The sequence below is a fragment of the Amblyomma mixtum genome, chromosome 10, assembly GCF_055824585.1.
Source record: "Amblyomma mixtum isolate Tamu chromosome 10, ASM5582458v1, whole genome shotgun sequence".
NCBI classification, from domain to species: domain Eukaryota; kingdom Metazoa; phylum Arthropoda; class Arachnida; order Ixodida; family Ixodidae; genus Amblyomma; species Amblyomma mixtum.
In genome coordinates, this window is record NC_143021.1 from 164,030,354 (window position 1) to 164,043,259 (window position 12,906).

Sequence of the window (12,906 nt, forward strand, 5' to 3'; positions counted from 1 at the left end):
CTGATTTTTCGCGAGAAAAACTACTACTATTTTTTTATGTGTCGTGGCAACACTGGTGTGTGTGTGTGTGTTTGTTTGTGTGTGTGTGTGTGTGTGTGTGTGTGTGTGTGTGTGTGTGTGTGTGTGTGTGTGTGTGTGTGTGTGTGTGTGTGTGTGTGTGTGTGTGTGTGTGTGTGTGTGTGTGTGTGTGTAGACATATCCCGTGAAACTCATTGTATTATGCCATCATCAACCTTCATTCGCTCCTTCCCTTTCCTCCCCTTCCCTTTCCCCTGCGTGGAGTAGCAGGCCAGGGCTATGTCACCACCGGCCGACATCTCCACCTTTTCCTCATTAAAATTCCTTTCTCTCTCTCTCTCTCTCGGCTCTAACGTGGTAATTATCGAAGAAGTTCAGAAAATCCGCAAAAGGACATGAGGTAAATAAACGAGCAGGACACCACGAGAACGGTTGGTGTCGTGTTCGTGTCTTTACCTCCTGTCCTCGTCCTTTTGTGCAGTTTGTAACCTTCCTCGGAAATGAACCAACTAGCCCGACCGAAATTTGTCTTTTCGCACAACACGGTAGCGCTGGATTAAGGCGGGGGCTAGGGGGTCTGCAGTCAAGGGCCCCACCCGCGACAGCAGGAGAAGGGGCCCATTTATTCTAGCCTGCTTAGTGTACGGAACCACGGGCAATGGAACTTCGAGTGACACGTATGAAGCGAGAAAACCGCACTAGGAGGCGGGCCTCCAGCTAATCTAACTTCGTTTAGCCGATCAGTTGGGGAGAGCTAGTCGAGCTACAAAAACAGGAACCCCCGCCACCCCAGCGAGGTCCCCATCCTTGCAAAGCGGTGTGCGTTTGCTTACGGACTGCGGAAGTGTTTTCATGGTTTCCTGTCAATCCCCCCCCCCCCCCCCCCCCCCCCGTCCAGGGTCATCTGAAGGTGTAGCGTGTTTGAGAATCCTGGCGTCGGCATAACATCTGCTTTTACAGAACGGCGAGGCGGGACTCCAGCCTCGGCGCCAAGCATTCCGCAGGAGCTACTTTCGTAATCGTCTGAAAATGCAGTAATTTTTAAAACCACAAATATATCCGCTAATTGCAATGTGGTGCTCGATGTGAAAAATGTATTGCGCACTTTGCATGGCTTACAAGTGTAAGGAAATACAACGTTTTAGTGTAACAGAATGGTGCTTAAAAACGAAATCAGAATGCGCAGCAGCGTTTGAAGCGGCGTCTACTTATGCGAGTATCATATACAGATAGTTGAGGAAATAAAGGAGCGCAGTAGAACGCTTCTCTCAGCTACACCGGTGGATTGTTCGAGTTCAAGTTTCGCACAGATATGGCATTTGGTCATCCGTCCGAATTGTTTTATACAACACCGGGGTTTTTTTCTTTAGCATTACCCACTTGAAAAGCAAGTCAGGCTGTGCTAGCTTTTTTGGAATTTCGAAAGTTTCACTTTGTGCTCTGGCGGCCACTAGGAAAGCGAAACACTTGTTTATGGGTTTATGTTTAGGTTTATGTTGTTTAATGTCCCAAATAAAGTCTGGCTATGCGGGACGCGGTAGTGGAAGGTCCTCGGGTTCTTTAAAGGGAACTGATATTGCATAGTACACGAGAAGCTGAATTAATATGCGTAAACTAGGAAGTCCCTTACCAACACAAGTAGGGAGATCGGAGCCTCTAGAATTTCGCCTCCAGCTAAATGCGACCGCCGTGGCCGGGGCAATTTACTTTGTTCGTTCTTTTTTCTTGGTATTGTTTTCGTAGAGCCAGGTGAAAAAATTTTAATTTTTGAGGAGAGAGAGAGAGAGAAAACTTTTATTGCTCTTTCAAGAGATTCGCGGAGATGAAGACTTCTTGGTCGTCCTGCTTGGGCGCTGGCGACTTGAGTCTTCGAGCAAGGGTGGGCCCTCAGTCCAGGGCTCCACTGAGTCGTGCCGCTTCAACTCACGTGCGAGGGAGGCTACGCAGAGACCCTACAACTTTATAGGGGAACTAGATTGAGGTATCCACCACCACACAGAGCACTGACTAGGGAAGAGGCTGTAGGATGGCGTAGGCTACAGACGAACACTTTTCCTAACCTGTACATATACAGCAAAATGTCACCAACGCAATTCAGATCAGACTGTCCCTGGTGCGGCGGTACACCTACACTCTATCACATTACCTGGGAGTGCGAAAGAAACATAGCATTCCACAATTATCAAACACCGAGTGAGGAGCAATGGGAGAGCTGTCTCTCCAGAAGCGAGCTCGAGGTCCAGAGGGCCTTGGTACAGCACGCTGTTGAAAAAATAAAAAAATAAAAAAAAATAAAAAAAATAAATAAAAAAATAAAAAATAAAATAAAATAAAAAAATAAAAAAAATAAAATAAAAAAAAATAAAATAAAATAAAAATAAAAGGAAATAAAAGGCGCAGCAGCTGCCTGACTTCTAGGTGGACACCTCAACCGCGTCTTGAGGGGAGGGAGGAAGGTGTAAATGAAAGGAGAGAAAGAGGTGCTGTAGTGGAGGACTCAGGAATAATTTCGACCACAAGGGGTTCTTCAACGGGCTCTGACATCGCACAGCGCACGGGCGCCTTTTCGCCTTTCGCCTCAATCAAAACGTGGCTACCGTGTGGGCTGGGTTTGAACCCAGGTGCTCCGCTCCGCAGCCGAGCGCGCTCACCACTCAGCCTGGACCTAAATTCTGCTGTTCAAATGCGCCCCACGAGGGCAGTAGTAAAAGTTCATCGTGAAATCAAAATAATTTCATTAACTTTTAATAATAGCCTCTCGGGGCACTAATTAACGAGTGTGTCTATTTCCCAGTCGCTGCCGGCGTATCCAGCTCAACTGTAGGAAGCTAGCTCAGGCTGCTTTTCTTTAATGCGTTAGCATTAAAGCAGTGCTGCGAACGATACTCGTCTGTCGGCTTGTGTACGGCATCAGTCAAAGAGGAGAGGAGGCGGCGCGCGCTTCAATGCAGCCCCGGAAGTTGTCGGTCGGCCCACGTGGCTTTTCCATGGCGCTCGGCCAGAGACATACACGTCTCGCGCGTTCCAAGAGTGTTTTGTGCGCTGTAAAACTAATGCTAATGCGTTACTGTTGCATGAATCTCATTGATCGCACTTCGCTCTCTTAAATTTGGTGGGATTACAATGGAGCATGGGATGGATATATTCCAGTAGTGTAGCAGGGGGCGGGGGGGAGGGGGGAGAGCAGTAAAGGGAAAGGGATAGGGGGCCTACATGCACATTAGCTCAGGGCCCCCATTTTCCTTGATCCGGCCCTGGCGCTAGCACCGAAGGAGAGAAGAAGCGCAACCGACAAAGTGAGTCCCATTCGAGTAATTGGAATTTCTGGATACGTCCTTCTCTGATGTGCAAACCTCCGGCAATAGAGTAGGAAATGCTCCAATGTTTCCACGTCTCCACAAGACGCGCAAAGGTTTGAGGGACTGAACCCGCATCTGTATAAGAAGCGTCCAGCGGGGCACAACCCTCCAACTTCCTGTTCTTTTCTTTCTCTGCCCTGCCCTTCCTAGCGCTTCTTCAAGCCCGTAACAATTTTCAGCCAGCCACCTCTTCTGCCTACGCTTGTGGGTGTAAATGACTCTGTCCCAGTCTCTAACTCCTGTCAGCCAGATATTGAAATGACATCTCGATTTCAGAAGCGTCGTGCTTCCTCTGTCTGTATCTGACCATCCGCATGTCGAGACTAAGAAAGGTTCACCTGCAATTACGAAGAAATCAGATGTGGTGAAATAGGCTGTTGCTGCCTCATTTTAAAGCAATAATCATGGCGGGAATACCTGTGCACCAGTGGAAATGTCGCTCTATCTTCTTTCCACGACTCCAGACATTATTTTACTACGAAAATTGTGGCTCTATCCTAATTGCCCATTCACAAATAAAAATTTCTGCGTTTTTAGAACTGATCACCCAAACGGCAGGGGGAGAAGCGAAACTGTTTGAACATGCTAAAGTGGCTTATATATAAATTTATGCGACTTGATTGTGAGACAGTTGCAGTTGAAACCCATATTCCGCAGTGTGCCCGTGTTACAGTGGAAAATATCTACTTCCCCCAGTTGTCCGTAGGACGGATGGGCGAGATGCCTTACTGCGCAATAAACAAAGTGTTATTCTGGCTGGGGACTTATATTCGCATCATGTTATATGGGGTTCCAGAACAGACTATAGCGAGGATTTACTTTGGTCTTGGATGTCTGCGAATGATGTGCACGTGCTGTTACAACAGTCGCGCCATAACTTACATGAGGGCTAATTCTCACTCAGCTATCTATTTAATTCAGCTACCCTCTATCTATTATTCAGCTACCCTCATAAGTGTAAACGTATGTCTTTTCACCGCCGCCATAATCCGCTTGATTTCCCGTATGTAATTAGTAACGTCCCTGTACAGACTTGTCTATCGTATAAGTATTTAGGTGTCACCTTGTGTAACGACTTGTCCTGGAGTGCCCACATCTCAAATATTATCTCATCTGCTAATAGAACACTAGGTTTTTTACGACGTCATCTCCGCCATGCCCCCGATCATGTAAAATTATTAGCATACAAAACACTTGTCAGATCAAAATTAGAATATGCCTCACCTATTTGGAGCCCGCATCATGCTTACCTTATCAACGCACTTGAAGCAGTACAAAACAGAGCAGCCAGATTCATTCATTCTTCATATTCCTACGACATCAGTGTGTCAGGGTTGAAAGATAAATCCGGGTTATCACTCCTCTCAGTTCGCCGTCGCATCGCCAGCCTTTGCTTATTCTACAAATTCTACCACAGTTCACTTTCCTGCGCACCCTACATCGTCCCGCCAACCCGCATATCTCATCGCACATCTCATCCTTTCCAAGTTTCTCGACCACGTTCCCGCACGGTTACTTTTGCAGCCTCATTTTTCCCCCGTACCATTGTGGACTGGAACGGCCTTCCCAGCGACATTGCAGCCATCATGTGCTCCGCGACCTTCGCTGATAATCTTCATGCTCATTTGTCATCGTGTTAACACTTGCCGCCAACGAATATTGTGCCCACCCCTTATGTAATGCCCCTCACCGGGCCTTTAAGGAAAATAAATGAAATGAAATGAAATGAAATAGCTGCTAATGGTATTTGGATATTTTCGTGGTCTACAATTGACTACGGTACGTCAAGGGACCACTACTCAATCACTTTCACCAATGCGTCCAGTCCGCTTAGGACGACTGGTCCCGAACAAAAATGTGTCAATAATACACTGTTTAGGAAACTTCTAGGCGAGGCCTTCTCGTCTGTTGTCCCTCCGGATAAATCTGACTGGGGTACCTTCCGGGTTTGACGCCACTCGGCGATCAGTCTTTAAAGTTCGGTCAGCCGTTAAAATTAAGAATCCTCCGAGTTCGTGGAATGAATAATGCCAAAAAGACTACCGTCAGAGGAACGCCGTATGGAAGAGCCTAGCGCATAACTAGTGCCCAAAGAACTGGGTAAATTACAAAATATTTGCAGCTTCTTTTAAAGGAACGATATCTCAAGCGAAGGTAGAATACGATGGAAATCTGAACCTCTATTTGTCTCTTGGTATAATAGCTCAATGATTTGTCTAACCCAGTCAACCGGAAGTCTCTCTCTAGCCCTTTGAAGGTTTTTGCCGTATATGTACGGCGGCGGTTTTCTGTCCCGCAAGGTCTTTGCCGTACGGGTACGGTTTCGATCTTCCGTTTGAAATTTTGCGCCAAAAGAACAATGCGTGCTCACTGGGGGTGCTGCTACCTCTTAGTACTTACAAGAAGTGTTTGAATTTTGTGCTGCCTTCTTACGGAGATAAGCAGAACTTATGTCTAGCTTTAGCGCGGCGGCACAGACTACGACAACACCCCTTTTGTAGTTTTGGTTTCGCCGCGTGATCGCAACGGAGTCGCTCGAAATTTGAGTTTTCTTTTTGTCAGCACTATCTTGCAGGGGCTGCCGATGTTGATTTCTATCTTTATTGGCGCTGCTCTTAGCTTGCTTATCACCGTTGCTATTCTATTCTATTGAACATTTTCCAGTTGTGAGTGATGCTGTCACCAAAGTACTGTTCCTATTCTTTTTTACTATTTATTCTCGATTATATACATTTTGTAGATTCAAGATCCGCAATAAAGTAATTTGACCACCTGGGAAAGTTTTCTTCAAAATAATTCGACCCTCAAAGGGCTAGATACATGAACGTACTAACGTGCTGCCCTCCTCTCACATATATCAGTCCACTGCATTGACCCCTCGGAAAGAAAACGATAAACCGTAGTCCATTGCCCAAGGCCTTGTTGCGCGTTTTCATGCTCGTGCTACCTTTCCTTCAGCCCCATTTCATTTGGGTGCAGATTTCACTGAGGTATCTATATCTGATTTAGTGTCTGTAGTAAACTGCCTGCAGTGTGCTGCCCCCGGGGTTGACTGAGTAACAGTTGGCATGCTGAAAATACTAATGCAAGACTCTGCCGTGTACCTCTTGCAGAGTATGAATTGGTCTTTGGAAAAAGCCTGGATTCTACAAAATTGGAAAACGGTGAAAATTATTTTATTGCTCGAAGACCAGGGCAAGGGCTTTGACTTGGACAATATCCGATCGATTGCTCTCACAATAAATTATGTTAAGCTTGTAGAACGGGTAGTCTTCAGCCGCCTCACGAATCATGTTCTGACTCTGCAAGGCTTTAGAGAGGCTCAGATTGGTTTCTGCCATGGGTGCTCGACTTGGAGCGCGCACATAGACTTGGAGAGCCATACTAGGGTTGGTATGAGGCAAAAAAACTATCTGCTGGGGTTAAGTTGGATATTGCAAAGGCGTATGACAGCGTTGAACACAGCATGTTGCTTCATAAACTAGCTGATGTACAGCCTCCTTTGTACCTCTTCGCGTGTACCTTGCAACATTCTCAGAAAGTTAACTTTTTGTCTCTCTCAGTATCTCGTCAATTGTCCTCCCTGGCAATACACCGACTGCCGCCTGCCTATCACCCTTTACATCCTCAAATATAGCTCTTTTGGAGCTCCTCATGTTTGAGTCACCAGCGATAAGCCCTAGGGTACTCTCCCCCTCCCTCCTAACTTCCGGATTTTACTGCCTCTTATCAGTGACTGTGGCCTCATTCCTTTGGTTTAGCTTGTTCCCCTTCTCTCCATTGCCTCTAGACTTCCTAGCTGCCACCTGTGCATAGCTGTTCCTGTCTGAACCTGTGTGACTGACTTTCTTATCGCTGTCCACGCCAGTGCAAGCCCCATCCACGTGGCTGGCGCTGGAACGTCCGCCAATGTGGTTCCAATGGAGGTGTCAGCCACTTTTGCCTCCACCTGACCAAGCTGTTCTTGAAGTTCGCGCTTTTTTGTAACTCTTTTTAGATACGTAGCACAAGTATGGTGTTCACCTGGTCAGCCCTGTCCAAGCGTGCACCTAATACGCAGCATTTGCACATAAAATCTGCGCCTTCGGCCTCCTCCACCGATTCGAAGCGCGTTTCTTTTAAATTCACCGACGCCTCACATTCCTTACATTTAAGCTTCAGTAGCTTAACCATCTTAGCAGCAATCGATTATTGCCACCAAATGCCGAGATATATCTACAGGCTAAAAAAAAAACACAAACACGTGCCCAAATCAAATAAAACTTTGCCTTCCGCAAATGCCGGTCGATCACTTAGAAAAGGAATAACTATCTTTCTAAAAAAGTTAACGCAAAATTAAGCACTGAAAAACTATAGCTGCTGGCCAGAATATGCCCAGCCGATTACACGTCGCTGACCTAAATTTTATTCTTTATCCTGCACTTCCCCTAACAGCCTAAAAACTAAACACACCCTACTTTAAAAATATTAAAAGAAAGAACTTATTTATTTTACGCAGTTGCGTCACTCTCGCAGTCGTCAGTCGGTCCGGTCTCCACGCGTGATCCTAGGAGCACCTAAACATTCATCCGCACAACACGGCTGTCAACTGTCAACAGATGTTGCCGCCGCGCCGCCTATAGGCACTGAAAAGTGCGAACAGAAGACACTGGGGAGCCTGAGCTCTGCTGTAGCTGCCACGGAATGACTTCGCAAAATCACGTAATTTGGGATTGTCAGGATTCTCCTGGGGCTAAATCCCATAGCATCCCAGACCTTGCCACATGGGAAAAGCTGATCCGGAGCCACGACCCGGATCAGCAAGGACTCATCATCCGTCAGGCGGAGAGAGCTTACCACTAAAGTCCCTTTATGAGCTTTTCTAAAAAAGGCCGGGCTTTACTTACCACAATCCAGCAAACCAAAAACCTCTCAGAGGCGCCTAGCCAGACGTCTCTGAGAGGTTTTTGGTTTGTTGGGAAGGCTTTGGTCAAGACTTCGGACAAGACTTCGGTGCAGAGCGCCTGAGAGGCACTCACACCTAATTGCTGTGCCCAGACTGTGAGGCTCCATGATGACTGGAAAAAAGTTCATTCATTCATTCATTCATTCATTCATTCATTCATTCATTCATTCATTCATTCATTCATTCATTCATTCATTCATTCATTCATTCATTCATTCATTCATTCATTCATTCATAAAAGAGGTATGATCAGAGTAAATAAATCGATCTTTAATTAAAGCAGAAGATAATTACGTTAAATCGATAGTTAAATTAATTCACAAACAAAAAGAAAATGATAAAGAGAGGCAAACAGAGGCGACGAGTGCTGAGGAGTGTCAATGCTTTCGCATTCTCCCGACGCGGGTCGCCGCAGTGATCTCTAATTTTTCTCTTTACTTTCCTGTGGTATTGTCGCGCGACTGTTTACCCTGCGTCTCTTCAATAAATAGTTCTGCCTCACAGCCCGGACAGAAAACACTTCATTAAGTGCGCCTGAACTTGCCACACGCTTGAGCATAGACGTTGTTGAGGATTTGGCGCAACTAAATACGAAACTGAAACTGAAACAAAACTTTGCGGTCAGGATCACGTCAAGACAAGACAAGCCACCACGACGCAAACAAAACACTTGGCGCCGCGCTAGTGCGATCGTGGTGACCGCGTGCGAAGTGGTTGCGTTGTTGTTTTCTTCGTGCCGCCTTCATTACCAACACTTTCCTGCTGTTCAATGTCATGACAACAAAAATAGTGAAGCGTACGCAAGAGGTAGCTGCGATGAATCCTTTCATTGTGCCGAGTGTGTTTGGTTGTCGTGTCTTTTTACCTGCGACACATGCTGCCAGGCCTGACCGACGAATCCTGTCCCGCTTTCTGCGGAAGGTGAGATTCGTCCTTCCTGCTTTGGTGTTACCGCTTTTTCAGCAGGTGAAGCTGAGAGGTGTTGCTTAGTTTAGCCGACTTTACCACCGTGGCACCCTCAGATCATATTGTGTGCCTCGCCAGCGCGGGGCCATTGACAGTAGCCTGACAGCTGCACTTTGGTCGTGGCCGTCGTGGCTACACTTTGTTGTAGGCATCATCAGCGCTTCATTATCTTATTTTAGCTCTCAAGCTAAGGCTTTTATTGATGAACACAGCTTCCACGTGGGGTATATAAGCAGTGCAATTTGCGAGCACTGAAGTGCAGTACTTAATAAAAGTATCTTCTCAAGGTTGGCTGAAACGAGCCTCAAGTGACTGTAAGGAAACTGTTAAAAAGTTCTATGCACATGTCACGTTTCTCCTTTCACACTTTTGAATCGCTGGCGGAGCTAAAGAAAAGCAAACGTATAGTCAGTGAGTGAATGAGCAGGCGGCCGGGGCACCGTTGAACGCCCGAAAACTTTGTTTTGAAGTGCAAGTGACGCCGGCAGCATGTCAGACCGCCGTTGTGCGAAATGGTGCAACACATCTGCATACCAAGGCCAGAGCGGTTTCTTCAGAGTTCCCATCGATTACAGGTATTTGTTATGCATGCTTTGTGACAAAAAATTGTTGGCGTTTGACTTACCGACTAGTTGTGCATATCGGCCTTTCTTTTCCGAGTTCAGATTGATGCACAAAAAGATGCTTGACACAATTAGTCAAAGAATTGAGGATATATTGCTGGTTAGAGTGCTCTCAAACGATTTTGCGGCGTTACTGTTGTGAATATATGCACGCTGTCAAGTTTAGGCCATTGATTGACCGTGTGTACGTGCATTCTTCCAAATTTGCTTTCCGGGTACGGTTTTTAGAAGGCAGCCTCGATGTTCCCTGGTTGTTACGGTTATTCCATTGCAATGGAACTCGTGCTTAAATGGAATACTCGCAGTGCAGTCTTCTTGTGTGGGAAGTCGGTTTTTTGCGCCGTAGGTGTTTGAGCTGGATTTCCATAACCTTTCTGGTTATGCTGTCAGAGCCAAATAGTGCATAAATATGTTCAGTTAACGAGGAGACTACGCTAATTGTTTGGGGCTGCATGCTGAGGAGTTCAAACTGCGAGCTGGGCCCGTGAAGGCAAGAGTGGTTTTGTTAAGAGGCACAGTGTGCATCGTTCACTGCCACTCCGTGTTGCACACCGCATTACTGCCGTTCTGAGCGCAGTCTTCACGTAGTAAATGCCTTCAGTCTCCCCGAAGTGTCGTGTTTTGCTCAACACCACATCCCTGGCTTTCCCAGCTTTTGGTTTTTGTGCGTAAAACCATGTACTGGAGGGCACTGAACTCTGTTCGCATTGCGGGGACTCTTCACGGGGAGGATGTTCCAAACCCACACAAATATGGTAATTGCTTTTTGTCAGGGCCTCATTTGCAGGGAGTAGCAGATAAGAAGTCGAAGGTCATCCTGATGGTTAGAATAAAAGAAAGAGCTTTTAGCTATACAAATGCTGTCAGCAGTTAGTTTGTTTGCTTGTTTTAAGCGCCAAACCTTCCGTCATCACGTTTCTTCGTTTTTTCTTTGCTATCATTCTTTCGTTTGAGTGCCGCATGTATCCATTCTATTTCATTTTTCCACATGCTGTAGATTCTGTGCAACGAAATTAAGGAGTGAAGAAATGCAGTTTGTTGTGTAGTGTACTGAGCACTAGTAACCCTCTTTCACTTAGTTGTTTATACATCTACAGTTTCAATTTTGTGGGCAGTGCATAGTTTCCCAACTACATGTGAATATAGGGCCCCAGGTGATGGGCTATTATCGTCTGCCAGTCTGAGCATGTTTTAGGACTGGTGTGAAAAATGGTCGCGATTGCACAGCATATAATGCTTGACATCAAGCACGTAGTAAATTCCTCAAGCTGTTGCTGCTTTTTCTGTTGCAAGCAGGCGCTAATATGAAAATATACCAGGTGTTTCAGGGAAGCCAGTCTCTAATATTTTAAAATGGGTTTTTGAGGTAAACAGAAGCTTTTTGCTGCATGACAGTACCAGTGTTCACGGATCTCAAAAATAGATCAATCATGCTAACTAATGAAATGATGAACTGTATTCTAATAGTTAACCTTGTAACCATTACCTACAGGCGCCCATTTGGATTTAGAGATTTGTAGCCGGCCTTTAGTAATAGCTGTAAAAAGTTTTTGGAACTTCGAAAATGCGATTGCACTCGGCGATGTGGCTCACCTAATTTGGGCCATTTGTCCGCCATTGAACCCCTTCACTCCTCACCACTTTAGTGTGGGCAGGGCAGAGATTGTTGCGTGATATGTGTGGTGTAATTTGATTTCTGCCTGTTTTCACTACCCACAGACGCTTGATTTTTGAATGGTGTGAGAAATGCCCAAATTCGTTGTGAGCCACAGTGGAGAGTTTGGCCAATAGGGGGCCCGAGTGAGCGGACGCGTTCAGTACCGGCTCCGCCAATTTCTGGCTCCTGTGCCCAGCTAAGTCCTTTCTAGAACCCACCAAGGCCCTCAATGGACCCTGGAGGTTACACGGACCCTAATCGCTACCATCTTTTCGATGTGCCCAGTGACCTCTGTGAACTACCGGGCAAAAACATCTCTGGCAGCCACGCCACTACGCTAAGCCTGGCCTCATCGAGGCGAGCCTCGCCGGCGCGCCGCGTTCCTCACTCCCGCAACAGCCGTGGAGGAGCCCGTGTATGGAGAGACCTCTAACCCGTTGGACTGTCACCCTGGTGAGTGGAAAACTGTGCTCCATGCTTACCGAAATCGGACCCCAGTTTCGAATTCGGCCCCAAAACACCCCGCATCGGCCTTAGTTCAACCTAAGCCGAGCACCAGCAAGGCCACCAGACGCTGCATCTGGAAACTGTCAATCCGCGTTCAAGGAGATGCTGCAGCTGCTACGCATGGCGCTCGTGATCGTCCGAAGAAGTAAACAACTCGCCGCATTGCCGGCGGGAACCATCAGAGTCGTCTTTTGCCCGTGAGGCGGCCTCTTCCCGAAGATGCTCCCAGCTCCAGGTATCCTGCAGGCACTTCACTCGACGCTCAGCTGTTCCGTGATGGGCGAGTTGCACATCCGAGTTCATCCAACTAACAGCACCTTTACAGTGGCGACGGTAGCGGAGGCAACTCTCGCTTTGGTAAAAATACAGCAAATTACTCTAGATGGAAAGCAATATCCGGTAGCCGCGTACATTGTGATCCCTCCAGCGGCAGTCAAGGGTGTTATTTCCCGGGCATACTGGAATGAGACAACAGAGCAAATGCTAAGTGACTTGCAGAACCGGAACCCGGAGGCCAACATCATAGCAGCCCGACGCATGTGGAAAACAGCGTTCATCCTAATAACCTTTGCCTCTCGTCCCGTGCCTCACACCATTAGATATATGTGTGTGGTACACCGCTGCACCAAGTACAGGGGCAGCTACGATGCCTGCACAAGCTGCAGGAAACCTGGACACAGGTATGACGTGTGCCCTCTCCCAAAGGCTGGACTCTTCCTGCGGTGCGGCGAGAAGCACATCACTCACGGCAAAACATATCCCTTCTCTTATGTACATAGCCACACCTCCTCCCCTTTCGTTGGTTCTAGTTCAGCGCTGCGAGCGATAACC

General features: G+C 47.0%; 1 long non-coding RNA gene across 1 annotated transcript in view; it reads left to right on the forward strand.

Annotated features, from left to right (window-relative positions):
- The first annotated feature begins 9,005 nt into the window (after positions 1-9,005).
- The window catches only part of LOC149327589 (uncharacterized), a 139,549-nt gene continuing 135,648 nt past the window's right edge, over positions 9,006-12,906 (forward strand). The window contains exons 1-2 of the long non-coding RNA XR_016286386.1: positions 9,006-9,243; positions 11,854-12,021. This is a non-coding gene — a long non-coding RNA (uncharacterized LOC149327589). The remainder of the gene's footprint in view (positions 9,244-11,853; positions 12,022-12,906) is intronic.